Source organism: Canis aureus, chromosome 26 (assembly GCF_053574225.1).
Source record: "Canis aureus isolate CA01 chromosome 26, VMU_Caureus_v.1.0, whole genome shotgun sequence".
NCBI classification, from domain to species: domain Eukaryota; kingdom Metazoa; phylum Chordata; class Mammalia; order Carnivora; family Canidae; genus Canis; species Canis aureus.
The window spans coordinates 33,926,750-33,942,267 of record NC_135636.1 but is presented as its reverse complement, the minus strand read 5'-3'; positions in this window follow the sequence as shown (position 1 = coordinate 33,942,267).

Here is a 15,518-nt window from a genome sequence, read left to right as displayed (position 1 = left end):
TCCAAACTGGAGGCGCAGACTGGAGCACAGGGAGGAAGCAAGCCAGCAGTGGTTTTGTTTGGGACCAGCTGGCTCATCCTCCTGAGGCGGGGACCCAACGCTGGGCCTTTCTCTCCCCACGCCTTGCATTCTGTGAGAGAAGCCATCAGAATGGGAGGTCGCCATATTGGCCAGAGCTCCTCCCTTGGGCCCCAAGAGTGACAAAAGTGGCACAGAGTTCTTTTTCAGGGTGGTCTCTGACGGGAACAGGGACTGCAGGAAAAGTCTTGACGATAGAACATTAAAACAGAAACACATTTTTGGGGCTGAGATTTCCAACTTGGGGTCTAACTTCCCAGGAAATAGTGAAGTCTTAGTGTAAAGAAAATGCTCTTTGGGGTTCAGATTGCCTAGATTTCCTCCCTATTACTGCTTCCCCCCCTCCACCCCCCTCTCCCGAACACACACAAAAGAAAGTTAAGCTCTGCACTCCAGGATGGAGCTAGGGAGAGAATGATCCATTTATTTGGAGCAGAGGAGATGGTTTCCAGAGGATTTGTAGGAAAATGCCCTTTGCCTGCAGGCCCCTAGCGCCCAGGCTGGGCTAAGCTGATTAAAGCTCTATTCAGAATTGCAATAACCCAAAAGATACGCCAGGGCCACTGATGGGCCTCAAGATTAGCCACTAAACTGATCACTCTCCTTGGGATTGTGGCTGCTGTATTTTTGGAAACCAAGCACTTTAAAAAAAAAAAAAAGAAAAATTTTCTATTTTCTCAGGCTCTGTGTGCGGACCTCATTAATTTCCCAAAGTCTCAGCAGAAGAACAATTGCTCTAATTCCATCTGGCAAGGTTCTAAGGCTTGAAAATTTCTCATATAATATAAAGTATACAGAAAATGAATAGACACACTTATATATGACCTCTGTAATAGATGGCCCAGTATGCATAATAGGCTACACCTCGTACACAAACACGCACATATGTGTATATAAATATTTTTTTTCCTTGCCTTCCTGCCCTAATCCTGGAATTCTTAGCAATTTGGCCTGTCCTTGCTTATTAATGATGTTTCCAGAGCAGAGCTCATTGGTGCATTTTCAGCAATGGGCTGATTAATAGGTGGGCACGGGGGAGCTCTCTGGGAGCCTGAGCATTGCCGGCTTGTTGACCTTGATGCTGGGGGATAGTTGAGCTTCAAACTATGGAATCTCAGTTAGCATCATAAATTGTAGAGCCACTGGTTTTATTACCCTTCTGCCTCCTGCTGGGAATGTTGTTTCTCTTTAATAATGGGCTGAGCAGCAGCAATGAGCACTTCCCCTCCTCCTCCTTCCTTTGAGGCTTGCCCCATCCACGCTTCTCCCCCACCTCCACTCTCTACCTCCCAGCGCTGGTCAGCAAGGCGGATAGACAGACAGACACACTGACACAAACACACACACACACACACACACACACACACGTATATGTATATACCTATCCTTCCCCCTCTTCTTAGCTCCAGGACTTGGTAAGGAAACACCCCCCACCCTCCTCCTTGGCACAGCTAAATCAGGCAGGGATTTTCAAAAGGCACTTTTGTAAACATCAAAGAAAAACAGAAAGTAACCAATCTTAGAAAATATAAAAATAGTCATGTTTTCAAAATAGTGATTTCTAGAATCTCAGTAGAAATAGAGAAAAACTGGCCTGCCTACTAAATACTGTTCTCAAAAGAGCAAAGATAAGTCTCTTTGCTTCCTCATTTCCTCACTTCCCGTGGTGTCTAAGAGCCATCCCACTCCTTGGGCCTCAGGGACTCATCTCCATATACAAGTGCACCCTCGCGTTGGACCCAAAGGAAGATTCACTTCCCTGCCTGATATCAGCTTCTCCCACTTCCAGATCTACCCCACTCCCACATCTAGAAAACTCCGTCTCAAAACTTCAGATTTTTGCTCAATTGTCACTTCTTAGCGGAAGCCCTCTGGGGCCTCTTTGTCAATCAAACTCCTCTCTTTATCCAGGAGTACTGTGTCCCTTTCTCCCCTTCACAGCAACCATCACGGTTGTAAATGCATGTTTATTTGTGGGAACATTTGGTTAATGTCTGTGTCCAGAGCTGGAATGTAAGTAAACTCCTTTGGTGCAGGGAAGCCACATTGATGGTGTTTGCCTTTAAATCCACAGCATTGTTACCAGAGATGTAGTTCACATTAAATAACATTTGTTGATTGGGTAGACAACCCTCTGTATTGCACCATACACACAAGAGAAGTGGCTTCCCCAATCCATTCTAGTTCAGATGTCTAGGACAGCGATCTGTTTCCATCTTGTAGGAGATATGGCTGGTGTCCTGCTGAGCTGGTACATCTGTCTCTCAGTGGTGCTGAGCACTTTTCTAGAGAATTACTCTGAGATGAGGAGCTATCGCCCCCCGAGAAATGCCTGGGAAGCTATGTTCCCCCAGAAGGCTGTCAGTAGCCAATGGCCAAATAATATGGAGGTAGAAAAGCCTGGTTCCCTGGCCTCAAGGTGGTAACATTGTGTGCTACTGTCCAGACTGAGGCAAGTCATCAGGGTCACTCACGTGTTTGCCTGCCTTTCTGTCTTGCCACATGCTGCTTCCCTCATCCCCTCACAGATCGAATTTGAAAGCACTCCCTTAATAACTCATTTGCATATGAATATCTCAGGACTGGTTTCTAGTATCTAAACTAAAGCACATTCAATATTTATAACCGAGGGGATACTGGTAAACCAACTCTCTGGAAAAACCAGCAACAACAACTCTGGTTTGTACTATTTGCCAATTTTCATGGTGTAGGGAACTCCCACTATGGCCAATTTCAAGCTACCAGCATGGTATCATTGAAAACAAGGTTGGAAAGAGATGCACACAACTGGTTCATGCCAGTCTGTGGAACCATGTCTGGCATATCATTGCTCACAATATAAATGAGCTAAGAGTTGTATACATATTAATATTAGTAATAGTACCACTGTGAGTACTAACCATACACTAGGCATTATGCTAAATTCTTTATATTTACCTCAGTTCTCGCAACTCTGAGAAGTTTGTACACATTAGTATCCCATTTTAAAGATGTAGAGACTCTGGCTTCTGGAGTTACATGGTTTATCTATTATCACACTGCTTATAAATGCTGAGCTGAGATTCAGGACCATGTGATTCAAGAATCTTAATGTATGACCATATTTGGTGTTACCTACCAAAGGTAATAAATGCTCCTTTCATGCATGTGGCATTTTATATTCTGCATGGTGACTTTTTTTCTGCATAATAATTTGCATTCCTTAGCATTTTTTATTATCTCAATAGTATAAATTGGGGACAAATACCATTATTTTCAAGATGGGACATTGAAGCTCACTGATTGTTCAGGAGTTCTGAGGAGTGGATCTAGAACTACAGATCAGGATTCTCATGGTCCAGGCATCCTTCGAGCAGACCCTGCTCCTTCCTCCCCAGAATTTCAACTCTCAATGGCAACTTCACTATTTTCTGGATATAAAATCTACCCCACCCTTAGCTAGAGAAGGTCAGCATTCAAGGGATCGTAGGGACTGTCATTCATCAGTTCTTCAGCAGATTGAACACCTACTGTTGTCAATCTAGAATGGAACCTCAAGTAAGGAAGATATGACCAGGACTCCTAAGTAGGTTTTGGCCAAACCATTCAGTTTGGTTTAGCCCCCAATTACCAACCACCTGAAGCAGTTGCCCAAGAACACCTCAGAGGTTTCTGAGAGTTGGGTGTCATGCAAAGCACTTAATGTGTAACCTGGCTCATGATAGGCAGTCAATATATCTAACTAGATCCCTTCTCCTTCTGTGGTTCAAAACCATTAGCAGGTCCTGCCAGAGAATGACAATGTGTTTATGCTATGGTAGATCTTTGTATGTAGGATATCCAGACCTGGAGGTGAGGGGGCTCCCCTCTCAATGCCATCTTGTGGGCAATGGAAACTTTTCCAGGGTTTGGGGAAGCCTGCCTAGTTTTGTGTAATATGACTTAAAATCAGAATTGATAACCTATAGGGCTCTGGAAGGAAATCTAGACGTCATCTCAATATGCAGAGGAGTTTAGAAGTCAAGAATAATGGAGTTTAGGGTCACCATCACTGATGCTGAGTTCTGGACAAGACATCTGCCTGCAGTAGGTTTACTTTTCAGTTTCCAGCACTGGCTGCAAAATCAGGCAGACTTAGGCTTGATTTTGGCTCTGTGGCTGTGTCCTTGACCAAAGCCTTGACCTTTCTCAACCAAGTTTCTCCATGTGAAAAATGGAGATAAAAGTAATGCTTATTTTACTTCTTTCTTCAGAAAATATGACAAGATTATTCACAATTAGCAAACTGTCCAATGCTTGGCTCTTTATGTGTATTCATCAATGGTAGATATTATTGATATTATTATTCTGACTTATTACTTTCATAATGGGCTATTACTTTGGTCTTCTGTACCAGCTGGAGCTGCCATCTTGATTATTCTATACTTGCAAATCTGATTATTCTAAATCAAATTCTAGGTATTATTAACAGATAAACTTTCTTCCCCTTCTGCAGGAGAGAACCTCAGGAAAGCATCACTTGTCTCAGCAATTGCACCATGGATAATTTAGGTGGATGTTAAATGGGACAGAAAGCCAGTGACTGAGCACAGTCCATTTAGCAGCTGTAAGTCAGTTGTTCAGAAAAGCGATCAGGAAGGTCTGATGATTCCCCTGAAACACATGTTCATTGAGTATTTGGTGTGAATAAGGACGTCTAGAGATGACTAAGGGGTAGATCCTCTTTCAACGTTCTTACATTTGATAATCTGATGAAAGCTATCTGTCCTCTCTTCTGGGGGGGGGAGGAGGGGGATAGAGGAACTATATAGGCTTTCATGTATACTGTTTCACTTATAATTTCAAACTAAACTCAGTCATAGACTTCAAACTTTAAATTCATTTGGCATTTATTGAGTACCTAGCATCGTGCCAGTTCCCCTGGTGGATGCAAATAAAGCTCATTAGCATTGCTTTAAGGCAGTGAATCATGAACTTTGATAGATGGACTTCAGACCACAGCCAGAACTGAGCAGACCCAGGTGGGAGGGGCATTTTAAAGGGCTATGGGCTATCCCCAGTAAAGAAAAGGTTCCTGGCTGGAGGTGGTGAGATTTATTAATCACCCGAGACACACAGTATACTTTGCTCTCTCTGCTGTTCCATGACCTTTCTGGGTGGCATTACTGTCTCATGGCCAGCCTCAAGCTCATCCTAGCTATCAGTCTGAAAATATCCATATCACCCTGAACCCAACCTTCCTCCGTATTCCAACTTGTCCTGGATGTATCAGGGAGACAGGTAGAGGTAGCTGGACTTCTTTAAATCTTCCAATGAGACAAATGCCCTGGCAGACATATACATACCTATATAAATAATGCAGTGGGCATTATTATACCTATTCCACTGCTGAGAAAACTAAGGCTCAGAGAGTTTGAAAAAGTTATCCAGTGTCTCATGGGTGGGGGCAGGGGACAGGGATCAGTGTGCTTGACTATAATTTCCCATGTTTTTCCATCACACAGGCTGGCGGCTGGGAAGGTAGGTAAAACATCTCATTACGGGTGAAGATGGAAGATCAACATGCCTTCCATCAGTGAACTCACAGTCAAATAAAGAGGTTCTTAACCTCTTAGGGAAAAGGGACAGAGTGTGGAAATATTACCTAACCTGCAGCATCTTCCCAGAACAATACTGAAAACTCTGCATCTAGTTTTGGAGGAATATTTGTACCCCTCCCCCATCCCGATCCCAAGCAAAGACTCTAAGGCTCAAAATATCCTGGAAGCAGGCTCTTTAGCAGTTCCAAGGTGTGCCTTCCCTGTAGAGGAAACGGTTCCAAGTGTTCTATTGGAGCCCACAGGAAAATAAGTAAGTGCTGGTTGTGGAAATCACCTGTTCCATGTTGGCTGCTGCCTCAGAGTTTAGAAGGATGACGTGCAGAACATCAGTCAGTCAGGAGGGTTCAGGACATTCATCCAGGCATAGGGCCAACTTCTGAGTGACTGCATAGCCAACAGCCACCACGAAGGGCTATAAGTCCATTCCGTGGAGTCCAAGTGAATCTCCACTGGCCTTGCTGGGTAAGCCAGAGACAAGGCGTCTTTCCCTTTGTAGGAAAGATCTGTACAAAGAATATGCGGGAGAGTGAGCGCCTGCACACTGTATCGGATTTCCTTGCTTGTTTTCAACTTAAATCAGAAAGATATTTCTTGGAATTGTCAGAGTTGCTAAGTTAGAATTTTTTTTTAAGGGAAGAGTTAAGAGTTACCGAGACTTTTGGGGGTACTGGTGTGCTGTATTTCTGGTTTTGGATGCTGGTCGCATGAGTGTGTTCAGTTGTGATACTCAGTGAGCTCTGCAGTATGTATGTATGTTATACTTTTCTCTAGGTTTGTGATACTTCTCTCTATATGCATATGCTACATGTATATATATTTCTCCATGTATAGCAAAATGTTTTTTAAAAATGAAGCAAGCTATCTAAAACTCAAGCTTTTATGAGGAAAAACAGTGTAATTTTCTGACATAATTTAAATGTTCAAAGACACAGTCAGCCAAATGTCTGCCATGTTAACTTAAAGATTCTGTGAAACAGGATCGACAGCTCAGCACATGTTAATACACTGAGCTGAGAGCTGCAGTAGGATCTGCTAACTCCCTTCCAGTGTGTCTGGCGGCAGGGACCCTGTGCCCTCTCTGGGGCCCTTCTCTAGGGCCCTGCCCCTTTGGTGCTGGCTCCTCTGGATGGAGTCCTGGCCGCTGTTAGCTACATGGTTGGATTCATGAATCCCGACCTGAGCAACCTTGAAGACCCACCAGATTGTGGAATGTGAAAGGGGTCTACGGCTAGATGCTTAGCATTGCTTATACTGGGATGGTGGGATGCACCTTGCAAATCCCACCCACTCCTGTCTTTCCGATGGGCTCCATTCATCCACAAGTGCTTCAGCCCTGGTTTGCTGAGCAGCACTCAAGAGTCCCAATTCCAAGTCTCACCTCTTTGGCATATGCCGGGGACTTTGAATGTGAAGAGTCACCTGGACCCCCAGTTGGCTTCTGTGTCTGACATCCCCAGTGTCAGCCTCTAAGGCTCCCCTGCACACATGCTTCTTCAGCTCAGCCACTCAGCACCATTTCATTCCTTCCTCCCCTCCCTGTTTGGTGGCTGAGTTATGACATCCTGTGTCACTGTGCCTAGGGAAGCTGCTGGCTTCAGAAATAAGAAAGTCTGGCTAAACTACACGAGGAAGGGAAGCAGAGTCAGAGCTGAGGTCCCAAGTCAGCAGCAGCAATATGGAAACACGAGGGATGGCCCGAGTGCTGAGCCACCAGCAGTAGGAGATAAGGCCCCCTCTGGAAGGGGAGCAGGCACAGGCTGCTGCCTCCACCATCCCCAGGGACTCAGGCTGGTTGCTCCATCGGTTGGGGATGGGGAGAGAGGGTGGGGTATAGTGACACACAGCGATGTGTTTCTCTGCGTTTTTTCTCTGTCACTGTGAAAATACTCTAATAACAGGTTTAGTCCCCTATGTATTTCTTTATTCACTTTCCAAAGGACTGAAGGAAGTTAGCTCTCCATATGTCAAGGGTCATGTGGATCCAAAGTGCCCCTTGAAGACCCTGAGCTTAATTCCTGCAGATAGGTCTCAGAAGACACAATTCTCTAAAGCCAGGATCAGGTAGAGAACAGCAAGCATGTTGCAGGATGCTAATAAATCTGCAAGCCCTCTGACTCTATTGAGCCTCTGTAACTCATTCATTCCTTCCTCCTCTGGATGGACATAGTGACGACAGCCCTGCCTGACTCACGGTGGAGAGGCCCCGACCAGATGGGCGAGAGCTCTGACTAAACTGTAAAGACTTGTGAAGAACAGAAGGTGAGCAACTTTCCAGAAAGGAGAAGCCCCTGGATGGCAAGAGCCTCATGACATGCACGCAATGTCTCAAAGTTTGGCTTTGTAAACGGCTGTCACAATACGGACAACACAGGACCTATGTCGCTTTCTGAACTTCTGGCCGCTGTGTGAGTGGCCTTCGCCTTTCTAGGCTGCAAGGACAGGATCCCATGGATGCCGCCTTTCTCTGCATTCCCTTGCAGAATCCTGGATCTCCTACGTTTCTGACTTTTCCTTTCTCTATCACTGCAACCTTCTCTCTACTTGCATTTAAAATATTGAGAGTTATCAACAGTTGTCTTCTTTACCTGCTACAGCTTCTCACTCCATTCGTTCAGTTTGGCAATCTTACTCTCCTGAGGCAGCTCCTGAGAAACCCAGACTCCATTCTGCCCCTGAGTTCCAAACCCATGTGTCTTCCTGCCAGCTCTTTCTGTTACCCTCGTCTGTCCTTAACTGACCTCATGAACTTCCCTTACCAAGTTGTTCTTCCTTCTAATTTTCTGTAGCTGAGTGGACAACACCATCCACTCATCCACTCAAGCCAGGACAACTGGCTAAACTACAAGCGCCCTTGAGCACAGCCCCCACATCTGTCTCTGTTTACCATGAAATCTCAGTGCCTTGCACACAATGGAGGTTCAGCAAATTTCTTTTTTAATATATAAAAGCTTCAGCATCTCCTTTTGCTTCATTTCCTATTAAATAATAATAAAATGACAAAATTATATGAGATAGGTATAGATAGATGAGGGTTGCAAAGTGCTTACCACATAGCTACTTGAGTGTCTTCTGGGTGTCAGGCACCATCAAGCACTTTATACCTTCATGTTATACATATACATATCATGTTATACATACATATCTAGGTATATAGTGCATATGTATGTGTGTATATATACATTTGCATATATGTGTGTATGTGCACCTGTATAGCTAGATAGGTATGTAGGTATATATGCAGTATATATGTATTTGTGTGTGATGTAGATACATACACGTATATATATATTTGTGTGATTTTCGTATCTATAATCCTTAGCTGTTTAATTTATCAATTTTACAAATAAATAAACTGATTCCCCAAACTCTTGTAGATAACAAATGGTGCAACTGCATTTGTATTTCATTTCTAAGGGCTTTACAAATGTTAATTCATTTAATCCTTTTAGCAACATTTTTGTGTCTGAGGCTATCTTCCCTACTTTATAGATAGGAAAATGAGGTCAGTGAGGTTCAATGCCTTGCTCAGGGTAACAGGTGGTAAACCGTAGAACAGAAGTCTCACCCACAAGATCCTGGTTCCAGAGTCTGTGCTGTGCTGACTCTCCAGGCCCGAGTCCATGGCGTTACTGTTGGGAGAGCATCTGCACGCCTACCAAGCACAAGGCCCCAGTGCCACTTCCTGAGCACTTTCTAGTTTGTCTTTTTCTCCCTCGTGTCAGGCAGGGTGCATACAGCACTGATGAGTGGTGTGTATTGACTAAATGAATACATGGGTTGAGAAACATAAAATAACTAAATGAATCTCCACATTTGCTTGGACTCCTTTGGCCTCCTTTCTCAACTTTATTATTATTATTATTATTATTATTATTATTACTATTATTATTATTATTTTGCTAAAAGGTATTTTTCTTCCTGCTTCATGTTTTATGCTGTTCAACATTGCTTTCTGGAGATGGTTATCTTTATTCCTTCAGGTCTTCTCATCCATTATCATTTTCCCTTTAAACAGCTGATTGAAAAGGATTTGTTTCTTTCATACAGGTCACTCTTGCCTAGTAGTGAGGCCAAATGTTTTGTCCCATGGGAATGCATTTTCATTTTTTTAATGGAAGTCAATGGGAGTTAATAAAAGGAATGGAAAAAGCACATCGCTGCCAACTGCTTAAGTATGTCTCCCTTCTACTCCAAGAGCCTCACCTGTCCTCACAGCATGCCTCCTGAGGAATCCTCCCAGCAGCTGGATGGAGATTCTAGGAGACAATGGTGGTATGACTGTTGGGAAGGCTGGGGTGCTCACAGATCTCAGTTTAGCAAATTGGTCACTAGCAGTCTTGGAACAATGATCCATAGTCTTCCATAAAACTCTTGTGAGACTGGAATTCATTTCCTTTTTTTTTTTTTTTTTTGTCCAAACCAATTCCAAGACACTGCCAAACTTAGGGGCCAGTTTGCTCCACACACCATTATGACCTTCCATTGTGCTTAGTTCTGTGCTAGGGAAGAGGAAAAGTGGCAATGAAGATAGGAGCCAGGCTCCCTGGGGTTTTAGTTCTAGCTCTGAGGGATGTGAAGGAAGTGACTTAATTCCTCCATGTTCCTGTGTTATTCATATAAGACTGAGTGGTAATCATACCTTCTGCTGGGGTTGTTGGGAGAATTAAAATGAAAGAAGCCCATTCAGGCAGCGGAGGGTGGAGTGTGCATGCTCAGCTGATATGACCTGTGATGATGATGATGATGATGATGGCGATGATGCTGTGTGATAGAAGATACATAGCCAACTCAGACACAATCCCCTTTCTCAAGACCCTGCAGGCCAGTTGGGGAGATTGATAGACATGCCCTCATGTAGTCCTGTGTCAGGAAGGTACAACAGATGTCTGTAGAAGGCATTCCTGGCTAAGCTTTTCAGGGAAGCCTTCATAGGAATGTCAATATCTAAGGCAGATTCTCAAATATATAGGCTCTGGAGATGCAGGGACATACCGGAGAGCCAACGCTGTTGAAACAGAATCAAATCTGGCAATAACTCCTTCTGAAAAGCTGAGATATCTTCAAGTTGTCTCTGCTTCATATTCTGCTATGAAAATTGTGATTAGGATTTTACATGTATACAGCACATTTATTTTTAGAATCTCCAGTGATATTATTAAAAACTAAAACCTTCCATTTTAATGTTGGTCTGGCTTAAAAAAAACACCTATACCTTTTCTTCCAATGAGCTCTCTAACTCATGCAAGAGTTAGTGAGATGTTGGGACTAGCTATGAAATCTAAAATTATTCGGATATTAAACACGCAAAAAGTGAGCTTCAAGAAACCTTTCAAAAATAAAGTGTACTGAAAAAGCCCTGGTAACAAGGGAACACCGATTATGTTCAGAATTGCCGGGGAGTCAGAGAGAAAAAACATTTCAGGAAAAAAAAATGTTGAGATGAAGGGTATGTTAAATATGCTGTCATGGTATCCTTGGGAGATAGTCTACCCTGGAGGCAAACAGCAGAGGATTCTGCAAAATAGGCCAAAGACTGATGGAGAATGTCTCCTGGGAATTGTGCATGGATACAGCAAATGACTTTACTTCCCATTGCCCAGTGATGACACTCTGAACCCTGGATCATCAGTCTGTGCTCACAGGTCTTGCCTGCTATGGCATGGTGATTGTGCCACATTCTTGCACATGATGGCCCCTCTAGGTGAGCATTGTCAAAATCCCGCCTCCCTGCCAAGATGGAGCAAGATCTGCTGGCTTTGGATCCACCAACATCCTGTTTTAACACCACTGATTAATATAATGGTGCACAAGTACGTAATCCTAGCAGCCTGAGAAGAAGGAAAGCAGTGACTATGTGGTCTAAAGTAGCCCCAAATCCTTCAGTGACACCCCCTAAGCTGTAGCTCATTCCCTTGCCTTTCCTTACTGAAAATATTCTCAAGTGTTTGATCGTTTAATTTCTCCTCCAGGTTCTGTAGCCTGGTGTCCTCGGCATTTAGGAGAGCATTTGATTTACAGTAGAACCTTCACAAAAATGTCATCTGGTCTACCACAATAGCCTTACAGTGACCTCTAACTTATTTTTAAATTTTTAAAAACCTTTTTATTGAAGTCTATTCAGAAAAGCACAATATTGTAAGTGTGCTTTTTCTGGAGCAATGAATTTTTACAAACCAAACACACCTATGAAATCAGTTCCCAGATGGAGAAATAGAACACCGCTAGCCCTCCCCACCTCTCCCAAAGTCACCTTGTTGCATTCTTGCAGACCTACATTGTTTCCCCGGCCACGAATAATCGTTATCTAACAGTTAATCTTAGTTTTGACTGGTTTTGCACTTTTTATACCCAGACTCATTCAATATATACCCTTTTGAGATTCTCTTCTTTCATTCAATATTGTTAGGAGATTTCTCTGTATTGCTTTCATAGACATAGAGCATTCAGCTGTATAGTAACCTCTGGCATGAACACGTGGCAGTTTGTTTATCCACAGTGTACTGTCCAATTGGGTAGTCTCCAGGTTGGGGCTATTGTGGATACCACTGCTGTAAACAGTCTTGTGCTTGACTGCGGGTCTACGTGTATGCACAGAGCTGTGGGACATGTATCTGGGAATGGAATTGCTGGGTCATAGGGCCTGCAGATGTTCAGTATTAAACTTGGATATTGCCAAGAAGTTTTGCAAAGTGGTTGTACCAATTGAGACTTGCAGTGATTGTCGTGTACAAGAGTTTTGGTTACTCCATGTCCTTGCAAACACTTTCTATTATTTTCATTTTAGTGCAGTAGCTCTTTAGCTATTCTTTCTTCATACAAACTCGTACCCCAGGACATGCAACACCTCCTCCTTCCAGGCTCCAGAAGGACTTGATGAGGTCAATACCTGGTATAAAGTCTTTAGCAACTAATTAAGCCCAAGCAGGGTTGCCAACTCAGACCCATCAGGGCTACCTGGGAAGGGGTGCAGTATAAGACAATATGGCACAGTGGGCTCTGTGGCCAAATAAGTAGTACATGCTCCATATTCAATGCAAAATTTAAAGACACTGACCTCATTAAATCAGGGTTGCTGGGTGGCCATGTGTTTAAAACTCCTAATTTCTAGGAAAATGTCCAAATCCTTTCATTCATGTTACAGTATTTTCTGGTTCTTGCCCTTTCCCCCATGTAACTTACTGCAGCCATTCCTTTTACTTTTGCCAGAGTCAATTTTTTAGTCTCTCCTGTTAGGTCATGTGTGTTCACACCTCCATGCTCCTGAACATTCTGTTCTCCTGGTCTAGAGTACCTTTTTCCTCTTTGCCTGCCGAGTACATTCAGAGCCCTGCTTGAATAACCCACTGGGGCATTCCTAATCCCAGAAGGAAGAGCTAATCCCATCTCACTCAATTTCCCACAGAACCTTGTGCTTGACTCTGTTACCTACTTATCACTCAGTTCTGAAATCATTTGTTTACTTGCCTGCCTCCCAATTTGGAACTGGACCACCAGAATTTCAATAACCAGGGCTGAGTTTAAATCATAATTATACCTCAAGGACCCCCCACAAGCGCTGGGATCTAGTAGCTGCTCAATAAACATTCACTGAATGAATAATGGAATATGTGAAAGGCTTGGGAGTGTCGTCCTAGACTTCAGATAGATGAGATCCAGGCTAGGAAAATGTCATTCACCATGTCAGATGATAACAAAAATACTAAAAGTGGAGGTTTCAAAATACTGCTTGATTGAACTGAGAAGGAGTGTGGAGGAGGTTAAGAAGAGAAGGTAGGAAAGAATGCTTGAAAAGTAGGACTTTCTAAACTGGGATTACTGTAATTACAAGACTGGTTCTAGGTCTTGTTATAATGCTTACCCGTTTTATACAAGGTAATCCTCATAATAATTCTTTTTTAAAGAACTATTTATTTATTTATCCATGAGAGACACACAGAGAGAGGGAGAGACATAGGCAGAGGGAAAAGCAGGCTCCCTGAGGGGAACTCCATGTGGGACTCGATCCTAGGACCCCGGGATCATGTCCTGAGCCAAAGACAGGCACTCAACCACTGAGCCATCCAGGTGCCCCTCTCATAATAATTCTATGAGAAATCTCCATTTTCCAGTTCATAAAACTGAGCATGAAAAGTAAACTTTCTCTGGGATGCCCAGCTATGGAAACAATATTTAAATCCAAAACGTCTGGTCTGTCTCAGAGTCTAGGCCGTCTTGCACATGGCCTGTAAATCAGTTGTGTTTCTCCCAACGATCTAGTAATACAGGCAGAGCAGGCGTTGGCCCGATGCTCTGGGTGAGAAGGTCACCACTCGTGGGCTTATGTAACTTATCCACGATCATACAGCTATTTGGTGAAGGATCTGGGTTCTCCAAATCCAGCATTCTTTCCACTATTCTAATAGGTAGGTGGCCTTTGATGCGAGGGGAGTGGCAACTCCATAAAAGAATGTCACAACTCTTTCATGGTCCACCACAGAGGTAGCAACACTGGCCATGCTCGGCACTGAGGCCAGAGCAGACACAAATCAGGAAGAGCGGGTCTGGAGCTGGGCCCCTCCTTGCAGCCTCATCCCCCTGCAGGGATCCTGAGCATTTCCCAGGGCCTGACCACTGCAGGCACTGCGCCAAACAGAGCCAAAGGTTTAGTCTATAAGATGCCTCTGGGGAATCCTTCTCCAAGGAAGACATTTCAAAACAAACCCCAATCATTATTCTGGAGGCAACCCTGGGAGAGATGAAGGTCATGTTCTGGTTCCCATCTGTCTGGGCGCCTATTTAAAACTTAGCAATGTCACACTCACACAACATACATGCATGTGAAAAATTATGATTTACAGCCATTCTCATTTGAAGAAAAACAAGTTTTGGAGTTGAAGAATTTGTCATTGTCTGAAACTGATTTGAGTAGTAACTCAGATGTTCCAACAAGGAAATGTAGCATGACTGCAAGCAGATGCCCAGTTTTGCTGTATTTTTCATCATAGCTTTCTTTAGTTGTTAGAGATTTAACATTTCTTTATCTTTGCCTAAAAAGTGTAGTTCATATTTAGTAAACAGTTCTTTTGTTCATGTCCTTTGCCCATTTATCAATTAGCGTGCTGTTTTTCTCATTGATTTGGAAGGCTACTTCAGTATGTACTCTATTGTACACATAATATTGTGAAATATTATGCATCCAGGAAAATGATGTTAAGTGGAATTTTAATGATATAAAACATTATCTGTGTTATAAGTTAAAAACCAATATAGATACATTGGGCATAAAATATAATCTTGATTATATTAAAAAAAACAAAACCCAAACCATGGAAAGACACATCCCCCCACTGTCACACACACAATAAATAAAAGTTTTAGAAGAATATTTATTGATATTATCAACAGAAGATTTTTTCAGTTGCTTGGCCTATTGATGATCTTAGTTTATTTTCTTATATTTTGTTGTATGTGTTGGTTATCAGTTTATACCTCTCAACTACACATCCATAAATCAGTGTCCTGCTTGCCACACTGGAATACCATTCTCTTGCGGTAGACATAATGGCAAAATGTATCAGTAGAGGGCGCTGGAGAGACCCTGGTCTAGAAAAGTGCTTTTCTTCTGACTCTGGTATTGAGTCTTGCTTCCATAGCAGGGGTGTGGCTAGTGGGTCACCCAGTGATGCTCATCTCCAGAGATGTTCAGCCACACTCCTACTGGGGATCAACATTTTACTCCAGGAACACACATATCGGGGAACTTCCCCACCATCCTTTGGGCCAAAGCAGTATCATCGCAAACCAAATTTGGATCTCTGCTCTGGGAAGTTGATGGATCTTCCGAAGTTGTTCCTCTCTTGGGTTCTCTGCCTCAACCCTATG